Below are 6,727 nucleotides of genomic sequence, written 5' to 3' on the forward strand. Positions count from 1 at the left end.
CTGTATACCTCCAAGCTATGAGTTTATGGGTATGTTTAGGAAATAAAAAAAAGATCACCATTATCTCATACAATAAATGTGAAAAGCGCCATAAAGGATGAGAAGGCCACCACAAACTCACTAGTGATTATCATACAAACAACATTTGAGGAACAGAGCAGCAACTGTGCGGTTAAATGCTCTTGGGTTCACCTCTTCTTCATAATTTATGACTTTTACAAGAATATTTGATAGAACAGACTCCCACACCGACCCAACCCCAGTTTCCTTTCCTGTCTGTGGCATGTATGGCACAGTATATCACATGCTCCATGCAGCAAAGCAGCAACCTCATGAAACTCAAAACTGACAGTCTGCAGTGATGTGTAGAAGTGTTAGGCACTGCGCAGCCCAGAATGAAAGCATGTATGTTCACAAGCTCAGAGGTCCAAACTAACTTCTTCTAAATGCAGACTCAAACCAATATTCGTTCACTTTAATTAATATAAGATTATACACATTTAAAAACATCTTTTTTACATGATGTCATTTTTTGTAACCCACCGCAGTCCCACACTTTTGGCTGAATCAGAGGTTCCCTGTTATAGTTCACTTCAGTTTTACTCACAATTAATCAGTTACCTCATATATTTGTTCTTAATTCAAAAAAACCCTCTTAAATTTTTATCTTTTGCTATTGTTACTGTTTTTTCTGTATTTATACCTGTATTTGCTATCATGATTTTTCTCAGACTTCTTTCTACTGCTCATCACATATTTACCGAAGCAATCGTCTGTCTTCCTGTATACTTTGGGTCACCTTCTAATGTTTTAAACGGGGCTATATAATAATAAATAAAAGTGACTTGACTTGACAAGAGGTGTTATCTCCATCAGCACCTTACTGATGTTCACACTTCAGTGCTCAACATCCCACTGGTTAATTTATGAGGTTTTGCTTAGATGGAAGTATGTAGGTGTATGATAAAAGAGCAAGGCAGCAGTAAATGTTCTAGATAAAGAACTGTGCTCAGCTGTCCCGGCTGTAACAGTTAGAATCCGCACTGACAAAACTTTATCAAGTCACTTCTTTGGAACCTAGGGAAACACAAAAGCTTTGAACTGTAAGATACAGACACACAGTGAGGGAAATAATTATTTGATAATTGTGTGATGTGGGGCTGAGTATGACCAAGCCTCCCTGCTGAATTTGTTCATCTTTTTGTAAGTGAGCAAACTTAAAGTCTGTAATAAACTTTTATGGTAGTATCATTTTAACAGAGAGAAAGAGAATATCAACCAAAAAAAATAAAAAGAGCAAAAATAAAAAATAAAAATACATTCCTTAAAAGTTATATACATTAAAAAAAAACCTTATGTAACTTAAAAATGTGTTTTTTTTAAATATACTCACCAAAGAAACTGTCACTGAGTGAAAAAAGTATTTAATTCCCTACAGCCCAACCAGACTTCTGATTCCCACAGATTGGCTGTGTAAACATGTGGCACACAGATCACAATCAATCATTAAATCAATTACAGATACTTTTGATCTTAACTCGTTATATGTCTAAAGCAAAACTTTCCATAAATCAATTTCTTCCATTCCAACCTCTCCACCACCATGAGAAAGATCAAAGAGCTCAAAAAAAGTCAGAAACAAGATTGTGGACCTGCACAAGGCCAGAACGGGCTACAAGACTGTCAAGCTTGGTGAGAAGGTGACAGCTGGTGGTGTGATGATTCAGAAATGGAAGAAGTCAAGCATGGAGTTGGAAACCTTATGATCTGGCTGCTTTTCTGCTAAGGGTATAAAACGTATACACCCCATTGAGGGGCCAATGGATGGGTTCAAGTACCATTAACTCTTGGACAAAAGCCTCCTTCTCTCAGCCAGAACCCTGAAGATGGGTCCTGGGTGGGTCTTCCAGCATGACCATGATGATGAAGGAGCACATTAAGGTCATGGAATAGCCTAATGAGTCTCCATACATCAGTCGTATAGAATATCTGTGGAAGTTGCCAAAGGGCAGCCACGAAACGATGTAGAGTTTAAATAAAGAGGAATTGCCCAAATCCTTCCTGAGATGTGTGCAAACCTGGTGACTAACTGCAAGAAACTAATCAATTCATACAAACACACAATATGTTTTCTCTGGATTTTTGATTGATATTCTGTCATTGTCCATTAAGATAAAACTACCATAAAATTTAGAGGCTGTTTATTTCTTTGTAAGTGAGCAAACTTACAAACTCAGCAGGTGATTAAATGCTTATTCAATTCAGGGGCAGCTGGAGCCTATCCCAGTTGTCACAGGGCCAGGTACACTGTGGTCAGGTTGTCAATCTGTTGCAGGACTCTAGATATAATTACTATACTATAATCATCTGATGCCGTTGCATCACAGCAAGAATCACCTGGTCATTCGGAGTCTTTCTGTGTGGCATTTGCATTTTTTTTCTATGCCTTTGGCTTTCCTTTGGGTGCTCCCACAATCCAAACAAATGCATATCAGGTTAATTGGCCATTCTAAATTAATCATAGGTGTGAATGTGTTAGCCCAAGATGGCCTAGTGACCTGCTCAGGGTTTACACTCCCCCACAATGTGTAAAACTGGTGCTAAAGTTTAAACAAAATGCCTACTGGCAAATCAAAAATCACCATATGTGCCTTTTGATATAATTTTTTTGCTTCATGGTTTACAAAAACTGTCTTAGACACAGAAATGGATTAACGTCAAGTAATAATTTGTTGAGCTGTGTGGTTGGATTGAATTTAGTCCACTGCCGTGGCGTCGGGGGAGAGAGGGTAGCTGTTTGAATGTCGGTGAAGTTGGCAGTGTGACAGGCAGAGCGGGTCAAACAGTATGGCTTATTGTCCCTGCCAGCCAGTAAGTCAGCCCACACAGGGAGGGACCCATGGACGCCCTTGTTCACCCTGCTGGCTGCTGCTCTGACACTCTGACAGCTTGATTTACAACTTATATTCACATTTCATATTTTTGACTTTGAGACTTATAATGAGCTCAGCTATGGAGAAAGTCTGAATTCACAGATCGCCACTGATGAAAATGGGCCCTGGCAACAGTTCTACTTTGTTTCTGCCAAGAATGATGCACCAGAAGTGAAGTGAGGCAGAAACAACTTTTTTGCCTAAATGACTGAGCACCACATGCACATTTGGAGTTTTGCCCGCCTCAACTTTTAATGTGGAAATCTGATCATTTAGTGCGTCCTGATTGCTCTCTTTGCCACCTGTTCTGCTCACCTCAATGCAGCATAGAGCCGGCCTCTGTGCTTTGGCTCGGCTCTTTGTGCTCGCACACAGACATCTGTAACATTAGGCCTGTTTACAGGAGACACAGAAAGAGGGAGAGGGGGTATAAAAGGTAAGCCTATAGGCCTACACATGCAGCCAGAGAGGAAGCGAGGATCAGCGCAGTGGGGAGAGCACAAAAGGCACAGTAAATCCTGCCCCCCATCACCTTGTGGTGCGCGGAAATACAGCAGAGTGGATGAAAGTGTCATAGTCAGGCACAGCATGTTTAACATCTCTGATCCCATCTTTTCACTCCCTCCATTCTCCTATTCTTCTGGTTTCTTCATGGAACGCTGCATTAAAAACAGTCCACACTGATGTGGGACTGCGCACTTTGTGATGGTAGCTTGGGTGTCACAACCAATGAGCGAATAACAAACTGCTGCACAGAGGAGTTATCTTCCTATCAGCAGATCTGGTTTTCAGAGAGAGTAAAAGTACATCTGATATGAACCCCATCAGGCTTATCTGTGATGCAGCGGTGTATTTATCATATTAGCAGGACTGGGGAAACCCGATGGTTTTGCCTCACTGCGTTTAAATAGGGAGACTAGTATATATGTGTGAAAGTAGCAAAGCTAAAACTTCAACTGGCCTGAAACATGAGATCTGGTCATTAAAAACAATGGAAATCTACACACCGTGTCCTTAACGTGACTAATGAATTTCTGCATTTATGTGACATTTAACCCCGTGAAACTGTGTCAGAAAGATGAGCCACTTTGTGCCTGGGTCAAGCTTGGAAACCTACAAACACCAACTAGTCCTCCTGTAAAACCAGATATTTGGCTTTGAAACCATTGGGTATCAGAAACGCTTCAGGTAGCTGGTAAAATAAGCAAAATATACATTAAAAAAACAATATTCTTTCCTGATCACAGCTATTGGCTACTGGGTCTCTTTGGTGATGTCATTGCTTTTGCACAAAGCATCGTAGTATCGGCTGTAGTATCCTCCTGAATGATAGGGATAGCCGCTCAGACAAAACCTACACATCAGCCCTGGTATAGAAGGAGAAGTCAAAACCAGAAGTGAAGCAGAGCGAAGAGATTCCAGAAGCTGAGTTGCACAACTGGTCAAATTAACACCTATAAGCAGCGTGCACCAGCAGATGTGCGTTATGGTGCGGTTCGTAAGGGTGAGAACGGCAAGCATGAATGGGGGCATCAGAAAGTCAGAGCAGCCCCACCAAGTCCCACTTTGTAATTCAAAGTGGTGACAGTGTATTCACAAGGTAGTCCCACATGTTTTATTTAATATATTTTTGCACCAGATAATCACCAGAAATCTTGTTTTTTTCCTTCATTTTTCAACTTTACTACTAGAATATGCTCAACACAAGAGTTACTCACTCCCAGAGAAACAGCAGTTTGTCATGGCTAAGAGTTTGCCTCCAAATCCAAGTTTCTTTGGTGAGTATATTTAATTTTAGGTGTTTTGTTTTTTGGCTTGTCAACGTTAGCATTCCATTTAATGCAAGACTGAATAATGCATATAACCTGCTATTAGCTTGTTAGCGCTAGCTCTCCAGCTCTGTCTTCGTGTCCAAATGTGGTTTTGCCTTTGAAACAAAATTCCACAAAATGGCTACATCCGTGTGTGTTTTTTAATGCCGGGACGATAAAATTAACAGTTTTTATAGAGAAATACAAAACTAAGAATGGCAGGTGGTCCTTTGTGTGTGAACTCAGGTCTGAGTAGAGAAGGTTAACCAACTAATTCAACTAATTCAGGTATTTTTATGAGAGGAAAAGCTAAAAGTGAATAGAGTGGAACAGAGCTTTTCCTCATTTCTGAAATTCCTGTCACCTTTGAGAGGTAATTGTTGAATGAGGTAAATCAACAGTTAGTGCCCCCCTACAGGGATACATAGAGATACACAGTTTCCTGACTCACTTGTGTGTGTGTGTGTTTTCTCACAGGTGTGTAATAGCAAGTGAGCGCACTGGTTAAATGTTAATCTCATTAAGTGGATGTGTTGTTCATAGCTCAAGGCACATTTAGTTTCTCCCCGCACACAAGCAAAACGTCCTTAATTAGACTGTAAGAACACACATCACATCAGGCATGCTACCTCCAACCTGTGCAGGACCTCCAGCAGCTACCATAGCTGGCATACCTTAGCACTTTGTCAGGCACTTGAACCCCGAGAGCCAAACTGTTCAATTCTTGAGTCTTTGACCATATTAGGGCGAGTGGTCGTTAAGCTCAGCTCAAATGAATTGAAGTCACCACATCATTGCTTGCAGCTTCCTGTTGCCCCCACTCCCTTCTCCCAAACACAATTACTGGACCTGACAGTCAATGCTTGGCCAAAACACCCAAATTAGCTTACATAAAGGATTTAATGGTGGTGTTTAAGGCAGGCCGTGCCTGGGAGTACATGTCTGTAATAAAGTCTGCAGTGTTATAATGTAAATAAGAGATGATATCACTGAATTATGAAGTATTTAAATGCTTTATAAATTGCTGTCCAACACATCTGGTTTTGGATTGGTCTTTCTGGGAAAAATCATCCAGTGCGAGATAAACTGGACAGATATCATCAGACCTGTCAATCCTTCCTGTACAATAGTACACATTCCCATCAGCTACATTGTAACTGTGCAATTAGACTCAGAATGTAGATCCTTAACTTGAAAATGTACATAAATAAAAACAGGATCAGCACTGGGTGATTTACATGACCCTGAGGTGCTTTTTCCCCTCTCGGGCAATAGCACCTGATCTTTATTTATTTTGTTTGATTTCTATTTTTTTTTTTAATGGGATAAGCTTTAATTGCGTTGAAAAAATTAAAGAAATTAAAAATTATGTGCCACGATCTAAGCTAATGCATTTCAGATTGGTTGATGATGTCTGTCCCATTTCATAAAGAAGAAGGTAATTAAAGAAAAAAAAATTCTTGTTTGAAAAAACCCCCTAAAATGTTCTTCCTGGTGTTTGTTTTGTTTAATTTACTGAATGGCCCAGACTAGAAGCATAGGGCTGTAATTGTGGTCAGAGGCTCTTTGGTGCCCTCCTTTCCTGGACTGCTACCCAGTGGGCTACACTGTAAGTTGATGAAATCCTAACTTATCAGCAGTGTTGGTCGTCCTCGGGACTGGATCACTGTGATGGGTCATAGGAGGAGCAGACTCCAGCTGTAGTTAATGAGGTTTACGAACATCATGAGTAAACTCAGTACGACAGAAAAGCATAGTCACATGAAAAAAGTACACTCTGTGACTCAGTAGAACCACCTTTAGCAACAATAACTTGAAACAGTTGTTTTCTTTATGACTTCATCAGTCTCTCTCATTGTTGTGGAGGAATTCTGACCTACTCTTCTTTACAGCTTTGAGTCATTTCATTGCAATTTGAAGGCATTCGTTTATGCACAACTCTCTTAAGGTCCCATCACACTTTCCAGTTGGGTTGAGATCTGG

Source organism: Oreochromis aureus, linkage group 17 (assembly GCF_013358895.1).
Source record: "Oreochromis aureus strain Israel breed Guangdong linkage group 17, ZZ_aureus, whole genome shotgun sequence".
NCBI lineage: Eukaryota > Metazoa > Chordata > Actinopteri > Cichliformes > Cichlidae > Oreochromis > Oreochromis aureus.